The sequence below is a fragment of the Lepidochelys olivacea genome (assembly GCF_965140295.1).
Source record: "Lepidochelys olivacea isolate rLepOli2 genome assembly, chromosome: 3".
In the NCBI taxonomy this organism is placed as follows: Eukaryota; Metazoa; Chordata; order Testudines; family Cheloniidae; genus Lepidochelys; species Lepidochelys olivacea.
In genome coordinates, this window is record NC_140413.1 from 148,067,301 (window position 1) to 148,086,242 (window position 18,942).

At 37.9% G+C, this 18,942-nt stretch overlaps 1 protein-coding gene across 10 annotated transcripts in view; it reads left to right on the forward strand.

Annotated features, from left to right (window-relative positions):
* Positions 1-18,942, forward strand: part of LTBP1 (latent transforming growth factor beta binding protein 1) — a 377,380-nt gene that overhangs the window by 138,792 nt on the left and 219,646 nt on the right. The window lies entirely within an intron of this gene.

Genomic DNA, 18,942 nt, shown 5'->3' on the forward strand with positions numbered 1-18,942 from the left:
GCTTGGATTAATACATTCTGAAAGATTTGTCAGATACCAAACAAAAGTTTGTGTTTCGCCCATTTATTTAAACTGTAGTAAATGAAGGTGAAAACTAGTTTGAGTTAGTGAAACTATCCTGAAAAGCTCTGTCTGAGAGTTGCCCGACTCTGCATTCCTATTACAGTACAGAGTTGCCAGCTTACAACTCTTGCCTTTTTTGTGCTGTGAATAAAGCAGATTTATTATCAGAGAGGTAGCCGTGTAAGTCTGGATCTATAAAAGCGGCTAAGAGTCCTGTAGCACCTTATAGACTAACAGACATATTGGTGCATAAGCTTTCGTGGGTGAATACATCCGATGAAGTGGGTATTCACCCACGAAAGCTTATGCTCCAATGCATCTGTTAGTCTATAAGGTGCTACAGGACTCTTTGCCACTTTTACAGATTTATTATGTATGTAATATCTTAACAGGAGATTGAAATTTTAGAAATATAATTTAATAATTCTGACATACTGTAATCTCTCTATTGAAAGTAATCATTACTACTAATGCTCATACTTCTATACTTGTTGAATGAGTATCTACAGTATACTCGTCTGTAACCTAAAACTGATAAGTTATGGTGAAACAAATCCTGAATAATTTGTGGGATAATAGGTTTACATAGTTTAACTGCACTATATAATATAATGATGGTAGTACCTCTTGTGCAAAAATATTTTTCCGTAAATTAAGAGAAATCTAGATATGTAGAGATGGCATATTGACTTTAAATTCTTTATTTCACTAAAACATTTTCTTGCTGCTGTTGAGAGTGGATTTTTTGTTGTTATGAAAATACTATAGTATTTTTATCTCCACACCTTTTTTTAATCAATTATTTTGCCAATGTGCACTCAAGGAATCATAGATATGCACATTATAATTTTAGGAAAAAAAACGAGGACTCCTTTTGGCACTTTAGAGACTAACAAATTTATTTGGGCATAAGATTTAGTGGGCTAGACCCCACTTCATCAGATGTATGAAGTAAAAGATACAGGACCAGGTATAAATACATGAAAGGATGTGGGTTGCTTTACCAAGTGTTAGGTCAGTCTAATGAAATAAGTCAATTAACAGCAGGATACCAACAGAGGAGAAATAACTTTTGAAGTGGTAAGAGAGTGGCCCATTACAGACAGTTGACAAGAAGGTGTGAGTAACAGTAGGGAGAAATTAGTATTGGGGAAATTAAGTTTAGGTTTTGTAATGACCCAATTTTAGTTTCTTGCTCGTATAAACAAAATGTCAGGCAGCATTGATGGTAGCCAATGCTGCCCTTTTAAAAGTGCACTATATTTCAGTTTCTGAGGGAGGGAAAAATTCAATTCTTCTCTTACATCCAGGCAGAAGATGCAAAGTACAGAGCAGTCACTCTATGACTGTTACTAGATTACCTTGCTGTGGATGCAAACTCTTTTGAAATCTAAGCACACTCCTTGACAATGCACTTTGGTATAATATGCACCTTAGTATAAGATACATTTTCTTTTTGCTGTAAAAACAAGATTTGTAAAAAGAGGAATACAACACCGATGTCGTTGTGAAGTGTGGATATTCTGAGACTTTTTTTAAAAAAAGATTTTACTAACGAATGCTAAATTAATTACTTGTAATTGACATTTACTGTTTATATGGGTTTTTATTAATTTTTGGCAGTTGCCACAGCTAAGCAATTTCCTTATTTGAATTTATTTTTGATAGAAAGGATAAAACATTGAGAATGGGCACTTACCTAGTTTATTTGTGTGTAAAACTGTGCTGTAATCTGATTTCTTCACAAATATTTGAAAACTTTGAGAGAGAGTAGAAATCAACCTGTTAAAACATGTAACACACCTTCCTTCCTGGACTGAGGCCAGATATTTTTTGATTCAGCATGTACAGTAGCTTCTTAAAAGTACTTGGCAAAAGCAGTATATTATAATATTCGGTGAAAAGGAAGGGGAACGTTATGTTTGGAAATGCATACTAATAAGTGATTGTGCATTTATAGATATTTATTAATTTAGTTGTATTCATCATAATGATTTCTCTACTTCATACACTTATGTTATAGACAGTGTTTGTTTGTCAGAAACAAACCAAAAGCATGCTCAGTTGCTCCCAGGATAGTTATCTTCATAAAAATTAAGAAGACTAGGATCTAAGCAAAGATTTTTGGGCTCTCCAGTTACAAATATAATTAGCATGTGAATTTAAAATATTTCTTAAGAGTAAGACCAAGGCTGAACAAGTGCATCTGTAGACTCAGTTACTTCAGTGGTCCCTAATTTTCAGGGACCTCTTGACTGATTCAGGGCTTAAAGCACATGTTTTGATGATGATCTGTATGGTACAAATGTCCCAGTTCTGATAATTGGCAGGTGTCTCACATTAAATTAGGCCTGTCCTGATCAAGACATTCTCCTAACATACAAACTAGTGATTATCTGAGCCTTGTCAGAGTCTCCTAGTTTTTTTTTTTAAATGTAGTATATTTTATTTGTGCTGTTGGCTGAAAAGACCCTGTTCTGATATTGCTTAATGCTGGACAGTGTAAAGTTACAGAATGATACATGCAGGTGCTTTGTGCGATCATTTTCTATTGAAGATGTGCAGCTATGAAAACAGCATGTTTAGGTGAGAGAAAATATGTTTTTACCTTTCTATTTTTTAAAACCAAATTTTCCATCGCCTTAGAGACAGCAGCAAAAGTGTGTGTATATGTGCAAGTTTAAATTGTTTGCTTGGAGATTGAAATTAGCAGTTGTGCTGTTACACTGTGGATGAGCTTTAGTGCTCATAATGAACAAACTTTAGTTTAATATTCATTTTCAATCCTAGCTTTGCAAATACTTGTATTGCTGCAGTTAGAATTTTAGGCAGAACACACCGTGATACCTATAATAATGTTTCCCAAGCATTTCCACTCTAATGGGTCATTTTTGGTTTCCTAAAATTTGCTCAGTGTTTTATCTTTTCAGATGAAACTTGGTATACTAGCTCTTAGTCAGGGAGCAAAATTTTTCTGAAAGTTTTTTTCCCCAGAAATGGGTGACTGGTTTTCAAGCACATACAGCTTGGGAGAAACATGGTTTTTCAGGTTTCAGAGTAACAGCCGTGTTAGTCTGTATTCGCAAAAAGAAAAGGAGTACTTGTGGCACCTTAGAGACTAACCAATTTATTTGAGCATGAGCTTTCGTGAGCTAGTGAGCTGTAGCTCACGAAAGCTCGTGCTCAAATAAATTGGTTAGTCTCTAAGGTGCCACAAGTACTCCTTTTCTTTTTATGGTTTTTCAGCTAACTAAAAAAAAATGGCAGCCTTTTCTGAAGAGCTCTAGCACTTTATCTGGAGATGATGAAAACCCGATATTTTTAAGGCAGATAGTCCCTAGATTGTAGATGTGTCTTTTCATGAGAGTGAAATTTGGTTTTAAAAAAAATTACCTTGCACATGGATTTCATTACACAATGGGACTAATAAACTGCTAATGTTTCATTGGCATGAAGCATGTGTGAATAAATAATGTGAATGGAAATTTCTGCTGAAGAGATTATCTCTCTGTATTTCACGGATTATGCCCATATATGCATAAGAAAATTGAGTGGAATTTCAGTCTTACATATATGTAGGGGCTTGCATTATATGGTCTATGTAGGTGGGTATGGAAGCATGCATACAGAATACAGCAAGGGCTCCTGCCTCATTCATTAGACACATTACACAGTCTATTACATCTAGCAAATAGTTGCACATTATAGCATTTTTTAAAAACAATTAGGAAAATCCATTTAAAAAAACTTAATTAAAAGACCATTACTTCTGTAAAGTGAAACATCAAAAGTTAGGAAATGCCAAAATTAAGGTAGTCTATGCAATCTTAATTCTGCCCCATTGTGCTTATGATGCAACCTTTAATTATATGATCACATGCAATTTTTTCTACAGGATCATTGCCTGAATTGAGCTCTGTAAAAGAGGCAACCATTCAGTATTTTATGTTTAACTTCACTATTTAGTGTGTGGCCCTGTGCCTCACATATTGCACCTCTTTCAATCCCTGCCCTGAATGAGTATTTTTTATTTATTTATAGATTTTTCGTGGTTATCATCTTTGTATCTGAGCACCTTACAAATTTTTCTTCACAATATTCCTGTGAGGTAGGGAAGTGATACTATCCCTATCTGGGGATTGGAGAAGATTTCTTTAAGTGTGCTCTCCCTTGGGGGAAAGGTGAGGTCCTTAATGGCTCTTTCCTTTCTCCTGTATTGCATAGGGCAGTCTAGTGAACACTTATGAGAACACCTCCTGCAGCTTCCTCAGACTGTGAAGTTAACACTCACTTTCTCTGGGACTGATGCTTTGCTCTTAGGGAGAGTGATTAGGGTGCCAGACTCTGTTCCTTAGAGCTATTGGTGCATGTGAACTGTTCTCACCTATGATATCATTGAACTGGGAATCAGAAGCTGCTAGTCCATTCTGCTTCTTTTTTCTCTTGGTCCCTCTGAAGGTTTCCTCAGTCTTCTCCCCTACACTGAAAGGTTACTAAGAGCACCCAGAGATCCTCTGTGGATATGGTTTTGTGATGTCACAGGTTAGAAATGAGTTTCATCCTCAGTGTCCCACAGGCATATAAATCAAATAGGGGTCAGAGATATCAGCACAGACCACAAAAATCTGTACATACTTATATACCCACTGCAATAATGCTCAAATACTTATATTATCAATAAGTGATGTCTTAGAAACAACTTGTATGCTTTATATAATGAATAGTACTGAATGATGGTGTAGCACATTTACATGCTTATATTATTAAAAAATGTTATCACATTGACAGCCCTACAGTAATATGTTTACTGTGTAGATTAGGTGTGTTTTTGGACAATTTCAGAGCCTTCCTCCATGATTTATAGACAGAAACCAAGCAGAAACACAAAGTGTTTTGCTCAAATTTTACTCTCTTTTGTGTTTATCCTGTATTTTATGACGGATATGCAACTTCCTCATGTCCCTGAGAAAAGATAACGCACATAGTTTTGCTCAAAATACAATTATTTTGCACAGCTTAAATGTCAGAAAACAGATTTGTAAAGCCATGCAGTATGGTCCCTAGATACTGTGGTGACTGGGTGCATTTGCAATGCCTAAGCAGGCACTATGCATTATCCCAGACTATATATTTTGGACCCACTGTGATTCAGTACATGTTGTAGAGCAGTGAAAAGACACTTGGGCACTACATTCTGAATCAATGAGCTCTTAGGATGGAACATAGTAGTGGCAACATGAGTTACTATGTAATTATCATTGTTTTAATAGGCTTTCTAGATAATTACTAAATTCTGTGAAAATATAATACAGTATATATATGGTAGGTGTTAATACTTTATCACAAATAAAGGCATGTTTTTTCAGACTTGTACTGCTCATTAATTTGTGTTGCCTCTTCAGTTGAAAGGTTAATTTTTATTTTTTTTAATTTTTATTAAAACAGTTCTGGAAAGTACTGTAGAAAACTCTTAGTTAAAACACAAATGTGACTTGTAAGGAAGCCAACATATTTTTAACTGTAGTCTTTGTATGAGAAGAGATCCAATAGCAATGAGTTGCAGTTAAATGTTTTTAAGGAAATTGCTTTTAAAAAGTAATGTAGGCATAGAAGAAAGAAAATGAACACCAGATTTCATTACTAAGAAACAGGATGCTAAATCATACCTTTTTTCTTTCCTTGTGTTGCTGCCATTTGCTTTTTAATACAGTGCCCAAGTTTGCTTTCATTGCTCCATTTTATCTGTGGAATCCCACAGGATTCAAGAGATACTGTAAAGCTATGATAACTGAGGAAACTTCTCAAGGACAGTTTGGTTAATGCTGATACATAAATAGCACAACCAGTCAGGCATATATTTCATATAAAAGTGGAGCGAAAAGACTAATGACATATAAAGGACAGTGTGCTAAGGAAGGCAGATTAGAAGGAAGCATAAAGTCAGACAAACAGCTTGTTGAACTATTTGGACAGAAGTGGAAAAGGGCTTAAAAACTTTTCTGGCTGCTTGTGTCAGACACTCAGTATTTAGTTTTCTACCTATTATAATTGTATTTTTATTCACTTGGCCACTTTGCTGCTAAAGGTCCAGTGAGAATACCAAAGGTGCAACACACTATTTAATGTGTTTTCAACTTCCTCATTATTACACAGTGATCTGCAGTACTTTGTAAGTTGTGAAATTTACCCCTGGACAGAGGACCCACACAAGGCCCATGCACTACTTACATTTGAGTAAAGCACTGTTTTAGGTCTTCAGGTGGGACTTAGCTGGTACAAAGGTTTTGTGTGCATCCTTTGCCTATGGGTGAGTTTTACCTTGCCTGTATAGGAATTAGCATATGAAATCAAGTTGTAAAACTGGAGAATTACAAATCTCATTTGAAAACACCTTTCAGCTAGATTTTTAAAAAATTTTAAAGTTATTACTGACATAGTAAAGGAGCAGTAATTTTTTTAAAAAATATGATTTTCAAGTTGATGGCGGCCCTTTAAATGTTCTAATCAATGAGTAGGCTGTTTCTGAAGTAATTATTTAGTTCAGGCACAATATTTCATAGTAGTTGTCCTTTCTTAATGAAATAATGATGTAGGAGCGTTTTGAATCTCCTTATAATATTAATAATATATTGGGTCAGACTTTTTATTGATTGTATACAGTGGATATTTAGAAGCATATGCAAATCTTGTAAAGTACTCAAAGAACCTTGTCTGGCAAAGTACTGGGGAAATGAAAAAGTTATGACAGGCTGAAGTTGTGTACACAACAAATAGATGGAGTTTTGCTCAAACACTGCTTACTTTTTCTTATGTTGTAAGTTCTACAGGCCAGATCCTCAGCTTGTGAAAATTGGCATAGCTCTGTTGAAGTCAGTGGAGGTGTGCCAGGAGAGGATCTGACCCATTATGGTGAAGATCTTGCCTATGATGTTGGCTTCTTTTGAATTACACAGACTGCAAAAAACATAACCGCACATAGCCTTATTTGGTAAAAGATTTGATTCTGCTGTTCTTGCAGTCATTACCATTTCCCTTTTGCTGAACTTTATTGTGTTTTGCTTTGTTTGCTACCAGATGATTTTTTTTTCTTTTTTACCTGGTAGACTCTTGAAAATATTAGAATTCTCAACTGCTTGTTTAGAAGATTAACTATATTATAGTGTAGTGATTAAGCAAGTTCAATTTGCCTGTCAGAGTCTGCTTTAGAACAAGGTTCAAGGCTCAGCATACAGAAATTTATTCCCTGTTTTAGCTGGTAATTTGAAATTTAATCTGTACAAATAATGACCATACCTGAAATATTTAGTCATGCAGCAACACTATAACAGCAGTAGCGAATCCATGGCCAGGCCTAGTACTTTCCTGGAGATGTTGGACTGTGTGGAGACACAGGAAAGGAAAACTAATGATTGTAGAACGAGTTTGTGAGTTCATTCTACATTTAAAGATCCTAGTGTATGAATACCTCATAGGAACAACTTTTGCTGCCATTCCCACAAAAAAAGACCAATACTAAAAAAATAAAAAATTTGTGACCCAATCTGAAAGAATCACTGAAAAATGTTAGCTAAATTGATTTTGGAGGGGACCATTTACTGCTGGTATCAACAGAATTTTATTAATTTTCTCTATTTTTTATTTCCTTCTATAAAGTGAATTTTAGTGCACCAGAGAATGGTGTCTGTTTTCATGTTTGTTTACTAATTCTTTAAGAAAATTTACACTCATGCTTAAAAAATGGACTAGGAAATTAGCAAAATCAAAAAGTTCCAGATTTAGGGGGTGAAATCCTGACGCTTCTGAGGTCAGTGGGAGTTTTGCCATTGACTTCAATGGGGCCAGGATTTCACCCAGGCTGTTTATGTAACCATTATGTGAAAATGACATGGTTGGGGGAGGTTGTGATTGGGTTGTGCTATGTTAGAAAAAAGCTCCATTTCACTTGGAGAAATTCCCCACTGATTTTTCAGAAGGTCGCAATGTATTTTCTTCACATCAGATTTCAGCTCTGGGGAGAGCCAAATGAACCTTAGTTCTTTGCTTTCACTAGACTGTTTCTGATCAGAACTGAAAAATGATGTTAAAACCACAAGCTGTTGATTTGCCATGGCTTGTTGTCTGGCTTTGGGTTCTGAACTGAAATATGTGAATAAAACCTAATATATGTTGAATAATAAGAAAAAAACACATTGGCAAACAGGCAATGTAATTAGGGTGACCAGATGTCCCGATTTTATTGGGACAGTCCTGATATTTGGGGCTTTTTCTTATATAGGCTCCTATTACCCCCCACCCCCATCCCAATTTTTCACACTTGCTGTCTGGTCAGCCTACAAGTAATCTCAGCCCCTTTCCCTTATGAAATCAGATTGAGAGATCTCCAGTGTCTAGATCCTGGGCCAAATTCAGCCTTAGTTTAATCAAGTGCAACTCCATTGACTTAAATGGATTTGCATCAGCTTATACTAGGGCTGAATTTATCCCATTGTTTGTCAGTTGTCAGAATTAAGCCTTGAAATTTTTGACAGTTTTAATAGACCCTTTATAAAGTCCTAGGAATTGACAGTTATGGAATAGAAGGCATATGGATTTCAATTAATTCCTTGATAATTTTAGAAAATATAGGTCCAAATTTTAAAAACTTAGCACGCAAAAGTGAATGTGCATGAATTGCACAAATTGCGCAAGTTAAATGAAAGGGGCAAAATCCTGGTTCTAATGAAGTTACGTCAAAGTTGCATGTATGTGGAAAATGCTTGTGCAAATATACAACTTGTGTGTGCCCACTGAAGATGAAATTCACCCGTTGTGGAGGACCAGCAAAAAGAACAGTTAGTAAGCCCTACTTTGAGGGAGCCCTACATGAGGCAGCAAATGCACCCTTGTGCACAAAAACAGAATAACATCTATACACCACTTAAGTGTCCCATTTGAGACCTACTTTAAAGGCTTGAGTGTGCCTTAAGTACTGAATAGGTTTTGTGCTGGCCTCCTGCAAAGCAGGGTGTGGGGTGATTTCACCTTAGGAGTTTTGCCATGTGCATCAGTTTTTTAAAATTTTGCCATTAGTAAACATTTCTTACCTTCATTATATTTGACAAAGTACTTGTATCTTTGTGTATTTGTAACGCCTTCCATTTCGTTTAGAAATATTAAGTTGCACTGTAATGTAATATTTTATAATGATGTAATTCAAATTTTATAGTTTTTGAGGCACTCACAGCACCTTTTCATATTCTATTATTATTGCTTATTATTCATACGCCATAGATTTACACAGCATGTTATTTATTGCAGTTCCATTTTCCCCCCTATCTACTGCTTCAGCAACCTCAGATTGTTAGTATTCCATTTCCATTCATGGAGGTAGTATTTTATCAGTATGAAGTGTGCAGTTCAGATACAAGGCTTACATTTGGGACTAAATTAATAAAAAAAATTATTTGCAAGGCTGGGTCATTCCAGACATCTTTCTATGCACTTTTTTTTATACAGTACACAAGAACTTCTCTTGTCATTTTAAGTAAGGAAACATCTGTACTCACCACTTGGAGCCTTCAGAAAACTTCAGGCTGTGCAATGGTTAACCTATGTAATTGCTTCATCTTATTTTTGTTATGTTTGTCACTCCTTGCCCTTTCCTTTTCCCTCCTTTTGCTTGTCACACTCACTTGTTGCGTCTTGTCTCAATTTAGTTTGTAAACTCTTTGAGGTAAGCACTGTGACACAAATGTCTTTGTATGGCATCTGGCACAATGAGACCCTGATCCTGATCTTGCACCAGTAAAGTGAATGGGAGCAGGCCAATAGATAGCAAAGGCCTAAAGTCTCTGATGGGATCAGCCATAATAATAAACACAGGTTTTGTTACTGTGCACGCTGATCAATCCTTTGCGAAAGAGGCAATCCCAAGCACTTACTACAGCTACATTTTTCTTGACAGCAGCAGTGAATGAATGCAGATGTTTATTTTTTCAGACTGGCTGAAGTCTGTTTTTAAATCAGATTTGTCTTAAAAGTTGTTTTCTTATGAGAACTTGTGCAAAGGGAGTATTAATATTTGCAACTTGCTGAAGAAGTGCAGTAGTATGGGTACAGCCTCATGACCATGCTCTTGAACTGCTCAAGAAAGCTATGTGTGCTGCTTTTTTTATTCATTCATACTGTTCAAATAGTACAGGATAGATTTGAATGGCTGCTGTACATTCAGGAATATAAGTGCAAGTGTAAACATTTATTAAAGTGTTTTGAATGGATGATAACCCTGTTGCAGATGTGCATGTTTTTAGTGTACATTTCTGATTGTTATTTCCATGCATAGTATATTTTCCCTTCCCACCCATCACCAGTCCCTTGGCTCCTTTCCCCCAGACTCCAGGATTTCAGTCTTTCCCTCCACTCTCTTGCATGTCACCTATTCTCCATGACCTAATTCACTACTCAAACTCTGTCTCTCTCAGAACCTCCATGTCCCATCAGTTTCTAAAGCCATTTCCCAGCAAAACTTTGTTTTTCCTCAACATAAGCTGTGTCACAAAATTTCAAATTCCCTTCATGCTATTACTCATGATTCTGAACTGACCTAGGAGAGCTTGGTTCATGGATCCTTCTTTATATGCCAAAGGGGATCCACTTGAAAGGGATCATCCTCACTTTATTCTTTGCACAAACATTCTCCAAAAAGTTGGTATTGTGGTAGTATTACCTACTGTCATAATTGGAGGGAAGCCTCCTCGTGTTTCAGATCCTGGTGAGAACAGGTGCACTATGCTGGGTTTGTAACATGACTCCACAGTGAAGTTACTGTTCTTCATGATATTTCAAGATCCTTCCTGAGCGTGCCTGTGTGGCTTTGTGTTGCACAGCTGCATTGATCTCTGCCTCAAACCACTCTACATTGCTAATTTTTTACTCCATACGAAGCTTCCAACAGGCCTTCTAGAAACTTTCAGGCAGCAGAGCTACGTTCTGGTGGGAGAATGTTATAATGGCATTGGAGCAGTTGCATAAATGGTACAGCTGCTTCTGCCAGCTCTCAGATCATAATGATGTGGAGCCTTTAAAGAGCTAGTGTCACTAGCAGTCATGCTACTGAATAACCAGATAACCAATACATGTGGGACTCCTGCCCACCCAACTCTGTGTATCCACTGAAACATATGGACTCAGAACTTGGAAGGAGGAGAGTACTGTGTTCATGTGTTGCACTGATGTCAAAACATGGAAGGGGGCTTTTTCAAAAGTGGCAGAAGCAGATACAATAATGCATGTGTACCAGGTATGTCCATTTAACATTCAGAATGTTTGCTATCAGTTGAAGTGAGAATTTATGTTTTGGACTCTTATTTTGAGTGTTAATTGACAGAAAGAATTATTAATATTAATGAATAGTGTATGAGTGGTCTATATAGGGGAGGGGAGGGACTTTAAAGTGTTAGGAACATACAAATTCTCACCCTGGATCAGACCCACTGTTCATTTAGTCTAGTATCCTTTCTCTGAGAATGGCCAGCACCTGATTCTTCAGAGGAAGGCACAAGAAACCCCATAATAAACAGATGTGGGAAAATCTGTCGAAGGTCTCATCCTAATCCCTAATATTTAAAGATTGTTTTAAGCTCTGAATGTGACAATAGGGTAAAAGGAACACATCTTGTACTTTCATATTATTTAACTGCAATGTCTCTACTTCTATATTTTGATATATAGTATTATTTTCATGTTTGTTTATATAAAAATAAACTTTTAGTAAGATTAATGTATTTCTTGGGATTATTTGACATAATTTTTATTCTTCAAAAGTCTATCATCCCTATATAAATTTATTTTTACTTTTTGCTACAGGGAAATTTTTAGAATGATCATATAGGGAACTTAAGGCTTGGTAATAAACCTGTGATATTATGATACACGTAGAGAATACATAATGGTGTGTTGTGGTACCAAGATTTGATTGGCATGGGTTTGGGATGACGATCCGATGAAGTGAGCTGTAGCTCACGAAAGCTTATGCTCAGATAAATTGGTTAGTCTCTAAGGTGCCACTAGTACTCCTTTTCTTTTTGATAATTCTTGCAATTGGCAAAGCAATTAATAAATTATGCAGGACATCCCAAAGTAATACCTATAAAACCTTTATACCACAACACACATGTATTCTGTTTGACACTTATTTTGCAAAAAAACTATTTTAAGAATGTTTGAAAGAGTTTTAGTATTTATTAGTACTCTCTTTCATATCCTTCCACACACAGGCTTCCTAAGAACTATGAGTCCAAATGCATGTGTTTTGCAGGGAGAGGAAATGATTATTCATGCTGTGACAGATATGGCAATTTCCTGCATATTCTTGGGAGACCTTATTATCACAGCTCCTCCAGGAATTAAAGCTAGTAGGTGGTAATTAAGGGAAATCAGCCAGGTTGCAACCCCCCAGAGAGATGTCCCTTGCAACGGAGGCTTGCATATACTAGTTCAAACTGAATTCTCCAGAGGTCAACATAGAAAGAAAGGACTACTGGATAAATATCCTGAGTTTAAACTGAGTCAGGGCCTTCTTTCTGATCTGTCAAATGGATGGGAACTTCCGTCCAAAGGAATAGGGGAGTAAGCCTCGTGGAAGGGTTGAAAAGACTGACACCTACCAGAGCCCGAGGCTGGAGTCAGAGTAACCTCTGGTAAGCTTTTGTGCTTGCTTAGAAAGAGTAGTGTAGTAACTTGTAACTGCTAGAAATTACGCTGTTCATAGCCTGGAGAGAAAGCAAAGTGCAGATGCTCACCTTTTAGGCAGTCTGGCTTTCTGGGAATATCATTGTGTGTCTAGGGAACTGAGTAGCCTGGAAGATTTCTTGGTCAGGAGGGAGAGATGTGGGTCTCCACCCAAGAGAGGTGGTGGGTGAGGAGCTAGGAGACCAGAGTGGGTGCCATTGGTGGATGAGGGAGGGATAATACAGGTGCAGTTACCCTGAACTGTGACAGATGCATTTAAGAAATCACTAAAAATGACTAGGGTAGATTTTCTATACATGTTGATGTTATTTAAGGTCTGATATCCTGCAGTTTAGTGGGGCAAAAGTACGCATCTTATATCCTTCAATAGTGGAGGTGTTGTGGGGAGATTCCCAACTTTGTATTAGTGCAGAAATTTCAAACCGACTCTCCTCTCATATTACTCTAATGTAGGTCAGGATTAACTCCACTGAAGTCAATGGAGTTGCAATGGTTTAAAACCAGTGTAACTGAGCAGAGAATCCCAAAGCATGTTTTGTCTCCACTCCCCCCTTTGCACTTCAAACTGTGGATGTTTGAAGCTGCTCAGATGTTTGGAATGTTACAAGTATACTTAGAAAAGATGGATTAGTGGGCAAACTGCATGTATGTGGTCAGCGTTGTATGATAAATGTTTTCACAATTTATTATGTGAATATTACTATCACATGTGAGTATATTTACAGCAAATGACAAATCTAAAAATAATATATATATTTTTTATTTTTAAAGTAAAAATAATCTCATTGTAGTCTTGGGTTTTACCACTGCTGGTGAAGAGGGTTTTCCCCCCCTGTAGAGTAATGCATGTAGAGGAAACAAAATCATCACTCTAAAGGGAACTGGATAGCTATAGAGATTGGTATAGAGAGACAGAGCTGTTTCCCCTCTAGGTTACCAGTTTGATTCCAGCTCCATAGTAGTAGTGTAACCTTATGTTCAATGTCCTCTATGAAATATATAGGCTGTTTTGGCCTGGTTCCAAGAGTACAGGTGGCCACCTCACAATTGACATTAATTGGTACCTTTATTGGTAGTCTCATTAGAGAGACCAGTGATTAAATTGGTATGAATGAGAGGTGTCCCCTCCAGAAAAGGGATTAAGGTTCATCTCATTTCAATACAGAAGTCTTGTACTGTCACTACCTGTGTTGTATAGCTCCTGCTCTGAGAATTAATGTTGGGTTTTGGTCTGGAACCTTTCGTCAGCACTAAATTCACTTTAAATGTTAAAGTAAAGAAAAGAAGTCATCACCCTTTTAATGAATAGCCTGTTTTCAACAACCCTTATTAAAGTCGATAGCTGCAAGAGAGTATTTTCTATTTTTTTCATAATCAAGTTCGGGGGTGGAGGGAAAATTTAAATAGGCCAGATGGGTTTCATTTAAACATCTCCGTTTCATACCATGAATGAACTGAATCTTCTACTGGTGGTTGTTACTGATAGCCAGCCCTAAAAATTGAAAGCATGTTATGTATTGTATGCTAATCATTTAAAACCTGCACATTTTCTTATGAACTTACATAGTTCATAGTCAAACAACCTGTAGGATAGTTTTTGTACTGCTTCAGAAAAGGCTATTTTCATTGACTTCTGAGGCTCAATAATGGCAACCTCTGGCTAGTTAAAATTAAGGATTCTCTACTGATATCCCAAGAACCTGGATTATTAAACATTTGATGGACTACATTTTATGGACTACAGTGTATGCCACATTTTTGAAGAGGCCTGTTATATCCTCCATTTTTGTGGGCACACATCATGTACTTAGCCCTCCAGTTGTTGAGAGTTTTGTTGCAATCACAAGTGCAAAAAAAAAAAAAACCAAAAAACAAACCAGGATCAATTTTTGCAGGTGAAAACTGTGTCTGCAGAAAATTAATTTGCCCTTTCCAAATTTGACTCTATGGGCAAGTGGCTGGAGATGGACAACTGAGAATTCTCTGTGTTTAGGGGATCTCTCTACTGCCGTAGCCACCTCCCACACCAGCCCTATCTCACCCTCAGGCTAAAGAGAGGGAGTGAGCAAGTGGGAGGGAGGGAACTACCTTCTGTCCTCCACTGATGTGAAGACATTGAGGGCCTTAAGTTAGAGCTGTTCCTTGCAACTCTAATTTGTGCTGGAGCCAAGTGGTCCAGATTAAGAATCCACAACTAACTCCTGGATGGCCCCCTGTCTCTGCTCCGTTTGATCTGATACTGCTTCAAGATCAATGGCGACAGCTGTGGCGATACACGGAGAATCTCGGCTACATCTTTCGGGGCTCCCCAGAGAGGTACAGAATACCATACAGGACTTGCCCTTTGATTAAATTGGTCTTTTCCTCCAGAAGACATATGAGTCTTTACATTTGTTAAAGGACTCCAGGGTAAACCTCCCCTTCATGGGCATATATATGACAGCCCCAAAGAAGAAGTACCATAAAAAGTCTTACAAGCCGAGGCCTTTACATCTGCCCTTCTACCACCAATGCTCTTACAAGCCACCTTGCAAAAGGAAGCAGGTACAAAAGTTCAGATACAATGCCCCATCCAGCTCTACTGCAGCTACACAACCTCACCCTCCAACCAAAAGATACTTTTGATGGGATGCTCGAGAGCTTCAAACCATTTCTGGTGTCATCTCCACTTGACTCCCAGATGTGCTTTGGTGGATGCCTAGCATGATTTTCCCACAATTGGAGGACAATAACGATGGACAAATGGGTGTTGGGTGACAGGTTTCAGAGTAGCAGCTGTGTTAGTCTGTATCCACAAAAAGAAAAGGAGTACTTGTGGCACCTTAGAGACTAACAAATTTATTTGAGCATAAGCTTTCGTGAGCTACAGCTTATGCTCAAATAAATTTGTTAGTCTCTAAGGTGCCACAAGTACTCCTTTTCTTTTTGGGTGTTGGATATTATCAACTCTGGGTACACCACCATGTTCTCTGTGTCGCTCTTCAGGGATCACTCTCATGAGATCTTCCTTCAGAAAGTAGAACCCCTCCTACAATAGGGACCAATCGAGCAGTTACCCCTTCTGTAACAAGGAAGAGGGTTTTACTCCAAATATTTTTCTAGTCCCCAAAAGACAGGAGAGTTCAGGCCCATCCTTGACGTGCAACGACTCAGTATCTTTATTTGCAAGATAAAATTGTGCGTAAAATTCACGTTGGCATCAATTGTACCAACCCTAGAAAAACACATGTGATAGATAACTCTTTATATGAAAGATGCATACTTTCACATCACAGTTCGCCCCTTCTCAGATTTATGGTGGGCCACAACTTCTGTCAATACAGGGTATTCCTATTCAGCCTTGCAAATGCATCCAGAGTCGTCACGAAAGTGTTGTTTCTAGTAGCAGCACATCTCAGACAGGATGGTTCCACTATCTTCCTGCATCTGGATAACTGGCTTCTCACAGGCAAGATGCATCCAGAAATCATAGTATCACTGCCCCGTCTCCTAATATCCTGAGGAGTCTCTTTGAAAATAGAGAAGTCCATCCTGATTCTGACCCAGACGATAGATTCATAGGCGTGACCTTAGACTCAGTCAAGGCAAAGACTGATCTCCCTATGGAGAGATTCCAAACCATGGGCAGACTGGTAGATACACAACCTTCTGACATAGGGCTAGGCGGGCCTTGCACTCTTGAGTCATGTGGTGTCATGTACTTACCTAAAGCCGTCTGTCAGACACCACCTCCGCTGCCTACTGGCTTGCTTTCAAACAGTATTATGTACCAAGCAAACACAGACTGAACATTGTAGTGACAATCTCCATCAACATAAGGACCTCTCTGACCTTGTGTGAGGATCCAGCGTAAGTGTGTTTGGGCACTCCTTTCCTGTGTCCTCCTCCCAATAGGACAGTAATCACAGATGCTTTTTTGTTAGGATAGGACGCTCACATGGATGGTCACACAGCACATGCCACTTCGACACCTTGGGAAACCATGATGCACATAAACCTCCTGGAACTCTGAGCAGTCTGAGAAGCATGCAGAGCATTCTTACCATTAATCCAATCTTACCACATTCTCGTAATGTCAGACAATATGGCAAGCATATTCTACATAAATAGGAAGGAGCTAGATCCAATCCTGTGTAGGAGGAAGGGGTCAATCTGCGGAACTAGTGTATCAAGAACCAGATCACCCTATCATCAGTGTACCTCCTAGGAACCCATAATTTACTGGCAGACACCCTCAGCAGGTACAGTGTCACCAACCATGAGTGGGAATTCCACAGTTCAGTCGTGAACCCCTACCTGGAATCTTTTCATCACTCAAACAAACAGGAAATGCAACATACACTGCTCCAGGGGAGTTCAGGATCAATTCTCCAGGTGATGCTCTCCTCCTTCCTTGGACAGACCGCCTAAACTATGCCTTTACTCTTATCCCACTGCTTACTTAAGTACTGTGGAAGATTTGACACAACAGAACATGAATCATTCTGATCACGCCTAGATGGCCCAGGCAGTTCTGGTTTCCAGTTCCCCATGCACAAGTCGGCTCAACTGCCAATCAGCATTTCTTTCCTTTCAGATCTTTTGACTCAAGAGAATGGCAAGACCAGATATCCCAACCCAGAAACTTTTCACCACACAGCTTGGTATTTGGATGGGTGTTGGATCGAGAATGTTCCTGCTCCCATAATGTGCAAGCTGTCCTTACTAATAGTAGAAAGGGCTCTAAAAGAAACTGTTATCTTGTCAAGTGGAAGCGCTTCTCTGTCTGGGCCCAGTGGCTCTGTATGTCTTTGGCACTTATACAGAAACAAAATTGCATCCTCCACCTAGCATGACCTCACATACATGGTGCATTCAAAGTCATCCCAATGGGAACGGAGTCATGCCGGTGGCAACAAGGAACTGGTACTTGGAAAAAATCAGGATTGAATCTCTGGTATCTTCACTTTTTCTCTTGTATGTGCACTAGTGACTCTTCTTATACCTGATATAAAAGATCATGAGAAGTAGGTTCCAGTCCTGCAGTCTTATCCTTCTGGGTAGCCTGCACTCTAGCAGAATTCCATTGACTTCCAGCGGGACTCGACGAAGGCAATACAATCCTTCCTTATGGATCAGATTGCAAATTTGGGGCCCTCTCTTGTAAAATTCTGTCACTGAGCCAAACACTATATGCCTTACTCATCTGAATAGCCCCAATAAATTTAGTTAAACTTCTTACATGAGTAAGGATAAAAGGACTTGAGCCAATGTGTGCTAGTTTATTTTGGTTTTTTATATGGCCCAAACCCTATCAGCTTCCTGCCTATGATTAAGACACAGATCTCGTCTGATTATTCAAAAGTAGATTGCCCCTATTTTCTAGTCTAAACCTAATTTGTTACACATATGTACATTGTTTACAGATGACTTTGATCACTGGTCTACTTTTCACCAGCTGAGAGAGAGCTTAATTATTCATGGAGATAATGATCATCCCAGAAGTTGATCCTAGTCCCATGGCTCTCTACTGAGGTTAAATGGAGTTTTAAATGTGTTTTAAATGGAGAATTTTATATTGGAGGGGGCAGGAGGGAAACTGGGATATAACATGCTTGAAGATATATTTTGGTTGTTTTTTTTATTTTATTTTGGTTTTTGTTGTTGTTGTTATTGCTTCTACAGATTATTTGAACAGAGGCTGTCTCACGGCCGTGCAGTGCAGATATAATACTACATTAAGTCACATCAGTGTCATTGTTTCATCTGATTTTAATGTAATAAATGCTGTGTTCTACTTTGAATGTTGAATATGGCTGATAGAGAAACTTGGAAAGGAGTAACGAAGAAGAATGTTCTTTTTCAAATGGAAATTTTATCAATAATAAAAAGGGGAACATTGGACATTTCAGGAGATTGGATAAGTTGCTCTTTGTTTTTGTTTGGTTAAATGTATTTTTTCAAGATTTGATCTAGAATGAAAATACCTCTTTACTTTTTGAAAGGATATTCTCAAAAATTTATAGTGCCCGGAAACTATAGTGCAGGGAAACTATATCTCTGCCTCTGAAAAAGCAAATAGGGAGATATTTTTATATTTAGGGAGCATGTTTTAAAGTCATTTAATTTTACAGAATAATGTAATTATTATTTACAAAATAATGATCATTA